Source organism: Lepidochelys kempii, chromosome 1 (genome assembly GCF_965140285.1).
Source record: "Lepidochelys kempii isolate rLepKem1 chromosome 1, rLepKem1.hap1, whole genome shotgun sequence".
NCBI classification, from domain to species: domain Eukaryota; kingdom Metazoa; phylum Chordata; order Testudines; family Cheloniidae; genus Lepidochelys; species Lepidochelys kempii.
This window is the reverse complement of record NC_136380.1, coordinates 92,079,213-92,094,729: the sequence shown is the minus strand read 5'-3', so window position 1 is coordinate 92,094,729 and position 15,517 is coordinate 92,079,213.

The window sequence follows — 15,517 nt, the reverse complement described above, 5'->3', positions numbered from 1 at the left end:
ACTCACAGTGTTGGAGGGTGTGGTACCATCTCATGATCTGTGCATTCAAGTCCTTCATGGTGTTGATCCATTGTAGGGGGTGCATGGTCTGTAATGAGCCAAAAGTGGCTCCCTAGAAGGTATCTGATGAAGTGAGCTGTTGCTCACGAAAACTTATGCTCAAATACATTTGTTAGTCTCTAAGGTGCCACAAGTACTCCTTTTCTCCTAGCAAGTAGTAACTCAAGGCTTCTATCGCCCATTTTACTACCAAGACTTCCTTCTCAATGGTGGAATACTTGAGTTCACAGGGAAATAGCTTCCGGCTAATGTAAAGCACTGGGTGTTCTTCACCATCTTGTTCCTGTGATAACACCACCCCTTCCTCACTTCTGAGGTGTCTGTTTGTAAAATAAATGGTTTTGAGACGTCTGGTGGAACAGGACTGATTCCTGGGTAAGTTGCTCCATCAAGGTCTGAAAGGCCCTTTCACAATCCTACGATCACCGGATGTCATAAATATAAAGGGAAGGGTAAACCCCTTTGAAATCCCTCCTGGCCAGGGGAAAGCTCCTCTCACCTGTAAAGGGTTAAGAAGCTAAAGGTAACCTCGCTGGCACCTGACCAAAATGACCAATGAGGAGACAAGATACTTTCAAAAGCTGGGAGGAGGGAGAGAAACAAAGGGTCTGTGTCTGTCTGTAGTCGTCTTGGCCGGGGATAGACCAGAAATGGAGTCTTAGAACTTTTAGTAAGTAATCTAGCTAGGTATGTGTTAGATTATGATTTCTTTAAATGGCTGAGAAAAGAATTGTGCTGAATAGAATAACTATTTCTGTCTGTGTATCTTTTTTGTAACTTAAGGTTTTGCCTAGAGGGGTTCTCTATGTTTTTGAATCTAATTACCCTGTAAGATATCTACCATCCTGATTTTACAGGGGGAATTTCTTTATTTCTATTTACTTCTATTTTTTATTAAAAGTCTTCTTGTAAAACACTGAATGCTTTTTCATTATTTTCAGATCCAAGGGTTTGGGTCTGTGGTCACCTATGCAAATTGGTGAGGCTTTTTATCCAACATTTCCCAGGAAAGGGGGAGTGCAAGTGTTGGGAGGATTGTTCATTGTTCTTAAGATCCAAGGGTCTGGGTCTGTAGTCACCTAGGCACATTGGTGGGGCTTTTTACCAACCCTTGTCCAGGAAGTGGGGTGCAAGGTTTTGGGAAGTATTTTGGGGGGAAGGACGCGTCCAAACAGCTCTTCCCCAGTAACCAGTATTAGTTTGGTGGTGGTAGCGGCCAGTCCAAGGATAACGGGTGTAATATTTTGTACCTTGGGGAAGTTTTGACCTAAGCTGGTAAAGATAAGCTTAGGAGGTTTTTCATGCAGGTCCCCACATCTGTACCCTAGAGTTCAGAGTGGGGGAGGAACCTTGACACCGGATATTCCAAAACTGGGAGTTCTTTGTGAGGTCAGAGAAGGGGGCAGCTATCGTGTCAAAGTCCGGCACAAACCGCCGGTAGTATCAGCCAAGCCAAGAAATGGTCTTACCTTCCTTAACGTTTTAGGGGTGGGGTAATCCTTCAGGTCCTGTACCTTGTCCACCAGGGGATGGAGTTGGCCTGCCCCAACCATGTATCCCAATTTGGTCTCCTCTTTCGGCCCGAGGTGACATTTGGCAGGGTTTGTTATGAGCCCTGCTTCCTTGAGGGCCTATAGCACACCCAACTTGTGCTGTAAACCACAATATCAATAATATAAGCCACTGCGTACTGCTGGTGTGGCTGCAATAGCTTGTCCATTAATTGCTGTAACATAGCTATGATCCCATATAGCCCAAAGGGCATAGTGATGAAGTGATATAAGCCAAAGGGCATAGGGAAAACTCTCTTCTCTCATGATGCTGGGGTAAGGGGTATTTGTGAGTACCCCTTAGTCAAGCCTAACATTGATAAAAACTCGGTACTACCCAGTCACTCCAGCAATTCATTTACCCATGGCATTGGGTAGGCATCTAAGTGAAAGATGGCATTGACCACCCTAAAGTCTATACAAAACCTTGCCTTCCCATCGGGCTTTGGTACCTATGGGGTTTCTTCACTCACTCCAGAATTTTTCCACTATCTGCAGGGTTAGCATTGCTTCAAGTTCCTTCTGGACCACTTCCCACATCTTCTGAGGGAGTGGGAGGTGTTGGTTATGGACCTTCTGTCTGGGCATGGTGTCTAATGATGACTGGTGATACTTGTCCATCCAGGATGGGGAGTCAAAACAGAGGGGAAGCACTGGATCAACTGTTGTAGCCTTGTTTGTTGTTCAGGGCTTAAATCCTGCCCCATTGGGATTGGGGTCGGGTCAGGAGACCCACTGGCCACTGGCCCCAATTCAGATTCTGGAGGCTACAGGGTGATTAGCAGACCCTCCCATGCTTTCCAGGCTTTCAAAAGGTTTACATGGTATATTCGTAGGTCTTTTCCTCACCTCAGGAGCTGGTCCACTGGTCCCATGTGCCAAACAATCTCAAATGGTCCCTGTCATTTGGCAAGAAACTTTGATTCTGAAGATGGCAATAAGCAATAAGACTCTATCCCTAGGCTTGAAAGTCTGTAGCTTCCCCCACACACACATGCCCGATTTTACTGGTGGTCCTGGGCATGCTGTGCCTGCAGCAAATTCTCCTGTGAAAACTCCCGCAGCTTCTGGAGACATTCCCACAGTTGCAGGATGTAGGGGACTGACCCCACAATCCTTGGTTCCTGTTCCTCCCAGGTTTTTCTGAGTAAGGTTCTAGAGGTGGCTCAGACCAATGTCTGGCTACAGCCCGAGTCAATGAGGACCATCACTAGCATACTATTTACCCATGAATGTACCAGGAGTTCAGTTGGCCCTTTTTCGGAGCCCAGTGGTCTGCAGTCCACACCTGTCTATAGGTGCAGTCCATGAAGGGACAATATCTTCAAAAGTATCCCTTTTGTTCATACTCAAAGCAGTGGCCCTTAGGCATTCCAGTCTGTGGGCTGGGTCCGGGGGTATCTGCGATGCTTGGGAGGCTTCTTCCCCCCTCAAGGTTGACTGTGTTGTCCAGCTCCCCCAAGAAGCTATTAGTGTTCTGGCAGTTAAGTTTGTTTCAAGATCTTGATATCTCGAACCCCATTGCCTATGATCAGGGTTTTGACTCCACCCAGCAGTGCTTTTGGGTTTGGGGCTTTGTCGCTCGGATCCTTCCATGGCCAGGTAATCTTCCATTAATGAGACATCTTCAGACAGGATAGTAGGGTGATGGTGTTCCACTCACTTCTTTCCTCCTGCTGGCAGTATCTTTGTGAATTGTTCTAGAGCCACTGCTTTCACTACCTGGGGCCCAGTTAAGTTCTCAGGGCTCAACCATCTCCAGGAATAATCCTGTACATGCTGGGCCAAGGCCCCTGGTTGAGCCCCAGGGGGTACCATTCTTTGCGGAGCCACTGGTGGTAGGTCTCTGGGCTAATGCCAGTGTGATCCAATATGGCAGCTTTTACTAGGAGATAATCCAAGGCTTTGTGAGGATCGAGTTGTGGTAGGCGGTCTGAGTGCTCAGTGGCCCAGTGCTCTGGGGGCCAACAGGCAGCCATAGTGACCCATTCAACGGTGATGAGGAAAGCCTTGGGCTCATCACCTGGCCTCATCTTTGTGAGACGTATTGGCAGTCTCTCCAAGGCATCCCCCTGTGGGGACAGGCCCTGATGGGCCTACCAGGTGTAACACTGTTGCCACCTGCTGGACCAGGCACTACTGCTGGGTCTGGTACTGGGCAGACAACTCTTGAAGCAGCTACTGCTGTTTCTCCTGATGCTGGGTCATCTGGAGTTGGTGTTGACTGGTGATCTGCTGCATCATCTGGGCTTGCATTTGCTGCTGCTGGGCCGCCTACTGCTGCTGACTTTCCAGCATCCACTTCTGGAGCTTCTTGGTGTCCATTTTTGACTGGCGTGGGGGGGTCTCACTTTCTAATTCCCTTCTTCTGGACCTCTCACCAAAATCCAGTCATTGCCCGCATTCTCCACCAAGTCGTTGCAGGATAGGTACACCCCGTCATGGGAACTGGATCATGTGCAGAGTGAAGAAGGGAAAAAGAGGAGAATAGCAGTTTGTCAGGTCCTTTATTTGTGACCCTGACCACAGACGTGGTAGTTCGGCTTAGTGGCTGGAGTCTGTAAGCAGCCCTTTCACTCTGGGCAGCACGGCCTAATGTCTAGAATCAATAAACAGTCCTTCAGCCTAGGCAGTGTGGCCTCATGGCCAGAGTCAATAAGGTAGCCCACCTCTGTAGGATTGCGTGGCCTATTGGCCTGTTGGAGAAGTGGGGCACCACTTATGGGGGTGTGGCACCCAGGGTAGAGGGACTCGGGCCCTCCCTGCTCTTCCAAATCCCAGACCGGGGCCCTGGTGGGGGTGCTCTCCACTGAGTCAGTGGAGATCCTCCTGAAACACACTGATCGCTTCCCCATTTCACTCACCGGAGAAGATTCTAAGTCCCCTGGGCAGCTTCCTTCCCTTTCTTCCTTGGTGAAGCTCCATGTTTTCCCTGGGTGTGACATTATTGACTTAATCTGGGACCGTATAGATCATTGTTGCAACCAAGGTCCTGTAGTGGCACAAAATCTTGTATAAAAGGGGTCAAATAAGGTGTCTAAGACAAGGCTATGGTTTGCTGGTTATGATTATGTTAACTGTTTGCATGTATCTTTTTTTTTTTATTTAAAGATATACGTATTGGCTCAATACTGTCTGTATTTCAAACTTATGCTATGCTTCTGGGTGACACCACAGCCAAGGACCATCAGATATACAACTGACCCATTCAGAGAAGGCAGACATGCCTTGGGACTCAGCAAGGTATACAGGGACCTGCCTATGGACAGAACTCTGAGTTTTTTTTCCATGCCATGTGCTGGACAGCTTGTCTTTGGAACAAAGAAAGAAAGACCACATGGCAAGAGAATATAAAAAGCTGCTGCAGCTCCTCCATCTGGTCTTCAATTCTGCTTCATACCTCTGGAGAAACTTTGCTACACTGAAGCTTTGAACCAAGAACTGAAAGACCCATCCCAGCTGTGGATGTACTCCAGAGACTTGTTTTGACCCTGCAGTTTATTCCATCACTGCTGCAAGCTTGAACCAAGAACTTTGCCATTACTGTATGTAATTGATTCCATTTAACCAATTCTTGCTCTCATCTATATCTTTTTCCTTCTATGAATAAACCATTAGAATTTAGATTCTAAAGGATTGGCAACAGTGTGATTTGTGGGTAAGATCTGATTTGTGTATTGACCTGGGTCTGGGGCTTGGTCCTTTGCGATAGAGGGAACTGTTTTTTCTTCTACTGGGGTATTGGTTTTCATAACCATTTGTCCCCATAACAAGTGGCACTGGTGGTGATACTGGGAAACTGGGGTGTCTAAGGGAATTGCTTGTGTGACTTGTGGTTAGCCAGTGGGGTAAAACCAAAGTCTTCTCTGTCTGTTTGGTTTGGTTTGCCTTGGTGTGCACAGACACCCTAGCCTTGATCTATGACTGCCCTGCTTTAAGCAATTTGTCCTGAATTGGCACTCTCAGTTGGGTTCCGCCAGAACCAGCATTGTTAAACTGGGTCTCTGGGGTCCTCCAATGGCCTAGCTCCTGCCATCGCGGTCTCTTCCCTGGGTTCATCAGGCAGTCTGGAGCCTGTCTGGGCCTCTGTGTGGCTTGCTCCTGGGGTCAGGGCCTGCAGCCACTGTCTGGGGAGAGCCTGCAGTCTGTGTCCTCTCCCTGTGTTCTCTCCCTAGACTTAGCGGGGCTGCTTCCCATTATCCTCTGCCTCCAGTATGAGCATGCCCAGCAGAGTCTGAGGGGAGGGACTTACCCCATCCCGCAAAGAACAGTTAACCCTTTTGGGGCTGGTGCGGTGTAGGTACACCCCATCACAGAAGGCCAACTTTTCCTCAAATGACTTAGTGCTATATCTGTTAAAAAAATATTTTTGGCATCTTCCCCATACTGGCCAACCCTGACATTTAAAAATAAAAAAAAGGGAGAGACAAGAATCTTACAAAGTTCCCCTCTATTCCCTGCCCTCATTATTATTATTATTATTATTATTATTATTATTATTATTATTATTATTATTATTATTATTATTATTTATTATTATTATTAATGCTCCATTTTACTAAAATGATACCACATAGCTTCTTTCTGTATCTTAAATGTTCCATCAGTCTAGATAAGAGGAAGTGCTACTCACTATATTTGAGAACATATTTTATTGAGATAATTTGCCCTGAGCTTTGACCTATTATTATGCTGGTCTGTCAAGCTGATATTTTAAGTGATCTTTGAACTTTCTCTATTCCTTGGCATAAGAATAAGACAAAAGACAAAAAGGGGAAAACATATAATAGAAATAAAAATGCAAGAAATCAACACACTAAAAATACCTGTAATACCTGGCCCAAAGAAGATCAAACCAATGGGTAAAGGCAAAAGTAATTTGTTTTGGACCTTGATGGGCTAAACCTACTCTTCTTGGCAACAACATATTAATTTAAAGTATCAGTCTGGTTTATTTTTGCCTGTTATTATAGATAGGTTAGGGCTCACTTCTACAGCTTTGAAGCCAATGAAAGATTTGCCATTGATTTAAATTGGTGAAACAGCAGGGCCTAACAGAAATTTTCACTCTGCCAAAGGGTTGGGCATCCAAAACTCCAACTGTGAAAATCTTAGCCTAAATGTACACATGAATAATATAACAATTAATTCTATATGAGCTACATAGAAGGGTCAGAACTGGCTCTAGGTGCGCAGCAATGGGCTGCTTGGTGGCAGCTCTCAAGAGTGGTGCCAGATAGAACAACTGCATCCTGAGAGTGTGCCTAGGGGCCCCAATATAGTGACTGTGAATGTGCTCTGTTTAGACTCCAGAGGCTTAAAATACCCAGGTTTAAAAGGCTGGATCCCCTCACAGCAGGTAGGTGAATGGCCAAGAGAGGGTGCTCGACTAGAGCTGTGACAAAGGCATCATTTTTAATAGTTCCAGGCCCAGATCCTCAAAGATATTTAGGCACCTAACTCCATGTTTTGCTGGGGCAGGGCCTTTTCACATGGACAGCAGTCTAGATCTCATGTATCTATCATTAATTGAATTATCTTATAGATGGATTGGAGGCTATTTGAGTTAGGCTATGTAATGTGCTGCCAACTTTCCCTGAACCATGTTATGCTGATTTGAATTAATGATGAGTCTGGTTGGCCCCTGTAGCTAAGTACACTAAGTTTATGTTAATGTTTATTCTCCTCTTTTTCTAACATGATCAGAATTTCACTGACTTCATTCTGTTCTCACCGTCTTTTGCCTGGGCAGTACAAGTGACAAGTAACAGGGGAGTAAAGGGCAACAAAAATGATTAGGGGTATAGAACGGCTTCCGTATGAGGAGAGATTAATAAGACTGGGACTTTTCAGCTTGGAAAAGAGGCAACTAAGGGGGAATATGATAGAGGTCTATAAAATCATGAGTGGTATAGAGAAAGTAAATAAGGAAGTGTTATTTACTCCTTTTCATAATACAAGAACAAGCGGCCACCAAATTAAATTAATAATAGCAGGTTTAAAACAAACACAAGAAAGTATTTTTTCATGCAATGCACTTTTAACCTCTGGAATTCCTTGCCAGAGGGTGTTGTGAAGTCCGGCACTATAATGGGGTTCAAAAGGGAGCTAGATAGATTCATGGAACATAGGTCCATCAATGGCTATTATCCAGGATAGGAAGGAATGGTGTCCCTAGCCTCTGTTTGCCAGAAGCTGGGATTGGCTGACAGGGCATGGATCACTTGATGATAACCTGTCTGTTCATTCCCTTTGGGGCAACTGCCATTGGCCACTGTCAGAGGACAGGATATTGGGCTTAATGGACCTTCGGTCTGACCCAGTATGGCCATTCTTATGTTCTTATGTAAGTTGTTTTCTAAGGGCCAATTCCTCTGGACACAAATAATAAGCACAAGTTCTATATGGCTGTTCTAACAAGCTGTACAGTGGCTTAACAGTTGTTGAGGCTGGCTGAAAGTGGTAGTTTTTCATGGTAGTTTGTGAATTGTGTATGGGTGAACTCCTTTCTTCTGTCCTTCTCCTATCATCCCAATTGCTGTGGTTGCAATGTCTTCAGTCCAGTTATCTTCTATGTGTTATCACAGCTCCATTTGTACTCAGTAGACCCATAACATTATGCTGGAGAATTGTTTCATTAACTAGTCACAGAGAAAACACCACCTCTTCAATCACCAACTTCCTTCAACCTCTGCAAGTTTCCTTGTCAGTCCTTTAAAAAATACTAATAATTGTTCTGGAATTTTCTGTCATGACTAGAGCCCAAAATGGCATGGTGGTAAGAAGGGGAGTGCAAAAGGAGGGGGGACAAGCAGGGGTATGGGTAATCCCAATACTCATTGGGGGCACAGAACTTTTATGGCCCTAGGGCTGTGGCAGGGGGGAGGAAATTGAACTCCTCCCATGACTACAGCAGGAGCTGAGAGCTGTTGTGGCCCCAGGCCTATGGGGGCGGGGTAGAGTGAACTTCTCCTGGCCCCGGGCATGTAGCAGGTTGGGGAGGGAGAGCAAGCTCCTTCGGCCCTGGGCCTTGGCGGGGTCACAGTACTTGTCCTTCCAAAAGGGATCACATTTAAATTTCTGCACATACCTCTGGCAGCAGGTGTCATCACAGTTCTCCCCCTAGGGAGAGGATGAGCAAAATAATGAATTGCATAAATGACCAATGTTAATCACATCACTTAATGAACTACTTGAACATGCTCAGATACTGTGGCAGTAGAATAATTTACTGAAGAATCCCACCATCCTGAGGGAAATTCTGACCTTTTAATATTTGTTTTTTGTCTCTAATTGGGATGAAAAGTTGAAATTTCAGATTTTGTTAGCTGAACAAAAATTTAAAAAAAAATATGATTTGGAAATGTTGAAACATTTCATTTTGACTGTTTCAATCAAAATCAAAACTTCTACATTTCCAAAATCAAAGTTTAGTTTCAAGTCTGTCTCCTATTCCCATTTTAACTCAGAATAGTGTCCTCCAGGGGCCACACACAACTCTTTAGAGTATCTCTAGAAAAATAAATGACTTGCATGTTTAAAACATAAATCATAATCATGTTTTCACACATGACCTAATTTTTGGGTCTAGACAGGGCCCAATCCCCAAATTGCATATGCTTGAGAATTAGTTTGTGCCCTAATAATGCAACAGGATAGGTACCCTTCCAATTTATGCTCTCTGATCATCAATGGAACATTTGATTAAATAAGCTTATTTTAAAAAATCTATTTCCATTGTTTCTACCAATATTGGTTTATTATTCTTATCTCTATAATTCTGATTGATTGTACCTTGATATAATTTATTTGGAGAAGGGGAGCTTCTCCCTGTACTTCATTCAAAATAAGAAGGTGATTGTAGAGTTGAAGAGGATGCCATGTGTATAAATAGTGAAGACAAATTGGAGAGAGGAGGAAGTGTTAAAACTGGGTTTGAAGATGTTCCTTTTAACCAATGTGACAAAGTTCCTCCTCTACCTTGGTGGGTCTTGCACTTATTGGCAGATTTTCTCACCTTGGAGCTTCAAGGCAGCCCTCAGTTTGGCCGTTTTCGTGAATCCACAGTCCAGGTCAACTCCTCCTGTGTCTGACCAGGAGTTGGGAGGTTTGGGGGAAACCCGGGCCCTCCCTCTACTCTGGGTTCCAACCCAGGGCTCTGTGGAATGCAGCTCTCTAGAGTGCCTCCTGGTACAGCTGTGCAACACCTACAACTCCCTGGGCTCCTTCCCCATGGCCTCCTCCCAACACCTTTTTTATCCTCACCATAGGACCTTCCTCCTAGTGTCTGATAATGTTTGTACTCCTCAGTCCTCCAACAGTATGCATTCTTACTCTCAGCTCCTAGCACCTCTTGCTCCCAGCTCCTCACACGTGCACCACAAACTGAAGTGAGCTCCTGTTTAAACCTAAGTGCCCTGATTAGCCTGCCTTAATTGATTCTAGCAGCTTCTTGATTGGCTGCAGGTGTTCTAATCATCCTGTCTGTCTTAATTGTCTCCAGAAGGTATCTGATTGTTCTGGAACCTTCCCTGTTACCTTACCCAGGGAAAAGGGACCTACTTAACCTGGGGCTAATATATCTGCCTTCTATAACTCTCCTGTAGCCATCTGGCCCGACCCTGTCACACCAGGAAAAACTTTTTAATGGAGATATTTAGCTATCTGAGTTAGGTACTTATATCACCCCATCACCGTTGTAGCTGGGCACCTCACAATGTTTAATGTATTTATCTTCATAATGTCTTTGTGCAGTGGTTAGCTTTATTATACCCAGTTTACAGATGGGGAAATGATGCATAGAGACTAAGTGACATACCCAAGGTCACAAATGAAGTCTGTGGCAGCGATTTGAACTCAACTTTTCCATGTCATAGGATAGTGTCTTACAATCATTCCCCGCATCAAGGATTTGACGGGAAGCTACTAGTTTACTTGGTGAAGACATGCAAAGTATGGGTACATAGGGAGGCAAAGCTAGATTGAAGACTTGTCTACACATAGAAATGTAACAATATAATTATACCTCTATAGTTACACCAGTGTAACTCCCTGAATGGATACTCTTGTTCCAAAATAAGAGCACCCTTTTCCAGTTTAGTCTATGTTGCTTGGCCAATTTATTCCTAGAGAAAAAACAAACAAGCCACCCTACTCCCCAAAGCAAAAGAAAACAAACTGGAGCAATTAGTCCATGTCCCTAACTAGCAGATTATGTCTGAATCTTTCCTCCTGGTTATGTGTCTTGGTAGCAGCTCATTCAGATGGTGACAACACTAGCAGATCCATAGCTTTTATGGTCCAGGATGTTCATCCTTGATTCAGCAGCAGTGCCAGACATTTCTATATGACAATAAACTTTTTTGTTCATAAAAAGTTCCAGGCTTAATTGAGACCCTCCCTATATTACATGGTACAATTTTTAAAACGATGAAAGGCTTTTCCCCACAATAATTCCAGTAGTCTGTATATGGCTCTGAAAATCTACACTTATGGCTATTTTATTGGTTATTTGGCTTATTAGATGAATGGTTGAAAAACATTTATCTGAAAACAGTCAAGAAAGCAATCTACCCAAATATTTGGTTATATGAAGAAAAAAAAGGCCTAATAAATAAGCCCAAACTATTTTATATTGAATTGAATGGCTTCTTCTTACAATACTTATGGCTATAGTCCATTACATATATTCATAAAACTAGTAGCACTTATCTGTATCAAAGTGAAAATGGAGCCCTAAAGTCTTTGGAGTATTTTAGAAAGAAAAGCAAAAGTTGATGTTTCCATCTTTTACTCTTTGGACGGTTTTGACCTGACAAATTTGCAGCTACGGTAAATTTGCAGCTTCGACAAATTTGCAGCTACTACCCCCAGGTAGTGATTATGAAGGTATTCTGAATCATGTTTAAAACAAAATAACATTTTTACTTTCTTTGCCACATTCTCTTCCCACCTGGACCAATAGATCCAGCTGGGAATTAAGTCAGGGCATGCCTGTCACCCACAAAAATCAGTGTAGGCATCACAGGGTGCAAAGTCCCAAAAGCTTTCCATCTGTAAATAGGAAGCGTCTCCAAGCCAGAGCCTAGGGGCAACATGAAAGTTGTATGTGGGGGAAAAAACAGGGCACACCTGTCTCCTTATCAACACTAGACCACTGTCACAGTCTTCCAGCCTCCTGACATCACGTTAGACACCCTCTTCCAGAATCTGTAGCCCCATCCTGTACACATGACCTACATTCTTTGCTCCTATTGATAGTGCCTGGTTTTGGCTGTATTAAAAGGTGTCTTGTTCAAGTAAGCCCAGTTTATCAAGCAATCCTGATCACCCTGTCAAATTGACTTATCCTTATGATTTGCCACTCCTCCAAATTTTGAGTCATTAAACATATTAAGTAGCATTGTGCCAAGAACAAGATCTCTGTTGGAATCCACTAGAAATGCTCCCCTTGGATGATTATTTCCCATTTACAATTACTTTTTGAGTTCTCCAAATCAGTTATCCAGTTTTTAATCCATTTAATATGGGATATATTGATTTTGTAAGACAATTTTTAAATCAGATTATCATGCTACTAAATTAAATGCATTACAGAAGTCAAAGTATATTATGTCAACATTTACCTTTGTCAAACAAACTTTTAATCTCATCAAAAACATCAAGTTTTTTTCACAAGGTCTATTTTCCATGAAACCATTCGGACCAGCATTATTTATTTTATTACTTTCTAATTTTATAGTGATTGTACATCCTGCATCAGCCTTTTAATGGTTTTGTCTGGAATTGATGTGGAGTGAACTGGCCTAAAAATACATAGGCCATCCCATTTATCTCTTTAACTATTGACACTATTATAAACATACAGCTAAGGGTAGCCTAGAATTGCTCCTTACCTGAAAGGGGTTAAGAGTCTCAAATAGCCTGGTTGGCACCTGAACAACAGGACCAATGGGGAAAGAAGATAGTTTCAAATCTTGGGAGGGGGGGAAGGTTTTGTTTGTACTCTTTGTTTTTTGTGGGGGGTCTCTCTTGGGACTGAGAGAGCCTAGACAGAAATCCATCTTCTCCAACCCATCCCAATCCAAGTCTCCAATATTGCAACCAGTATAGGCAAACCAGGCAAGGCGGATTAGTTTATCTTTTGTTTTATGTGAATTTTCCCTGTGTTAAGAGGGAGGTTTATTCCTGTTTTCTGTAACTTTAAGGTTTTGCCCAGAGGGGGATCCTCTGTGTGTTTCCATCTGAATACCCTGTAAAGTATTTTCCATCCTGATTTTACAGAGATGATTTTTACCTTTCTTTTTTTTTTTTAAATAAAATCCTTCTTTTAAGAGCCTGACTGATTTTTCCATTGTTCCAAGATCCAGTGGTTTGGGTCTTTGATGATTTTGTAACCAATTGGTTAGGATATTATTCTCAAACCTCCTCAGGAAAGGGGGTGTGTAGGGCTTGGGGGGATATTTTGGGGGGAAGATGTCTCCAAGTGGGATCTTTCCCTGTTCTTTGTTTAAAACGCTTGGTGGTGGCAGCATACTTTTCAAGGACAAGACAATGTTTGTACCTTGGGGAAGTTTTTAACCTAAGCTGGTAAGAATAAGTTTAGGGGGTCTTTCATGCTGGTCCCCATATCTGTACCCTAGAGTTCAGAGTGGGGAAGGAACCCTGACACCCTGGCTTTACACTGGTTGGTCGAACAATTTTATATCCCTTGTGTCCAGCATGACTCCACTTTGATTTAGCACAGAGGATTTTTTTTTTGAGGATTGTGCTTGGTTTTCCTGCTCTCTATATTCTTTAGCCTTTGATTTGCACAGAGTGGCAAGAACTTCCTTTTTATGTAGAGCATGTAGCTTAGGCAAATAAAATCTCATTTCCCTGAACAAAAGAGGCAAGTAATGAACTAAGTAATAACTACAGTATGATGCTAATCATAACAAAGGCAAATAAACAAACAGATACCATGCCATAATAAATGTCCAACTAATGAATTCATGAATCCAAAATTAACTTTTAAAATGTGCTATCTTCAGGTAAATGTATATCTGTCAAAGAGACAGACATCTTAAAATATTAAATTAGAAAATTCTGGGGGAAATGGAGCTATTGTAACTCTATATTCATCTCCATTCCTTAAAGTCACAGAATATACCTCCCTTCATCTGAATGACTTGCAGTCTTTTACAGAAAGAGAGATTGCCTGTGACAGTTTCAGGTAAGTATCAAATGAAGTAATTTATATGTTATTAAATATTCTCAGCTTTGTGCCTTCTGAATCCTGCTTCGGCTAAAGCATTTCACTGCATAGACTATGGGAGCTGTCTGCATCAACTAGATGCAATAAAAAGCCTTTAAAGCCAGTTTGGTGCAGTAAATGCATCCTGTAAGTTGTATACTTAGAGAATGTAAAAAGTAATGAAGGCACCAATGCTTAACGAATAGCCTCAAATAAATCTTTCAAGCTCCAACCAGTATAATTAATTATAAGCCTCAGAGAAAGGAGCATTAGTAGTCTGGAAACTATCCAAAAATGATGTTAACAATTATCCTCATCCTTCCAGTCTCTTCACATGCATGGCATTTCCCAGCAAAAGGATCAGAAAACAAGCAGGAGGATACTATTTAGAATGTCTTGGACAAGGCTGAAATCATTCTCAGGAAGTCAGAGGTGGTTGAAACAGTCAAATAGAAAAAAAATATTTTTATTTTAAATCATATTTATTCTTTCAAGATTTTCATATTCAACGTCTTGATTATTTCAATATCCAATGTCTTGTGAAACAGGCCACGTGGTCTTTAATGCATACACATAGTCAGAATCTCAGTCTAATTTTCATTCATAAGCTAGCACGTTAGACAACATATTAGGGCATTGATTCAATAATGACGCAGAGCGAGCCACCAACTGAATCATCAACACCATATCCTGTATTTGTTTTTGTTTTATCGGACTCAATAGCAGGACTTTCCAATAAACTACATGCTCTTGATATTATTTAGTTTACAGCTGGGTAGATGTGAACATTTACACTATTTTGTTATATATTTCTGCCTTTGTTGGAGGACACTATGCTCACATCTGCAATAATGACAAGCTTAAGAAGGTTGATGTTGAGAGTCAGGCCTTGTTTGGTGCTATGGCTTATTGGTTACAAGTAGAGCTAGGGTGACCATATTTCCCAAAGGGAAAATGGGACACTATGTGGGGCTGGCCTGAGGTTCCCTCCACCCCCTCAGGGCTGGCTCAAATGGCTCACCAGAGTCCTGCCTGCCCCCCGCGCGAGGTTGCTGCTGATCGCTCCAGCCCTGCCTGCCACCTGCATGAACTCTGTCCCACCCTGCCCAATGTGGGGCTAGCATCACTGATCTCCCCCGGCCATGTTCCTCCATACCACTTTTTTTCACAAAGTGGCGTTTGTCCTGTTTGTTCTTGCAAATTGATCAAGTTGGCAAGAGCAAATGGGACAAATGTCCACTTTTGCCAAAAAAGTCAGGACAGCAGGGACAGGGTTTAAGAAAAAGGACTGTCCCAGCTAAAACAGTACGTATGGTAACCCTACATAGAATTTTTGTTGTGGTTGTTTGTGGAAGTGAGACAAAAGAGTGATATTTTTTCAGCATATGGAGTCTTTGGATAAAAAGGCTAATTTTTAGGCAATTTTTACCTCAGACTGTCTGTCATGCACTCGCAATGGTCATTCTTGCATCAAGTCTGGCTTAATTTCTTCTTTCTTTATTCTTGTTTCTAATTTTATTTCCCTCTATTTTTTATTTTTATGTAATTTGCTTTTCAGATTTTCTTTACATTTCCCTATCAAATCTTTAAAATGTTGAGTTCTAGTACTAAATACACTGCATACTTTCTTACCTCCAAAAGGGGGTAGTGAGGATTAATTAACTGACATGTA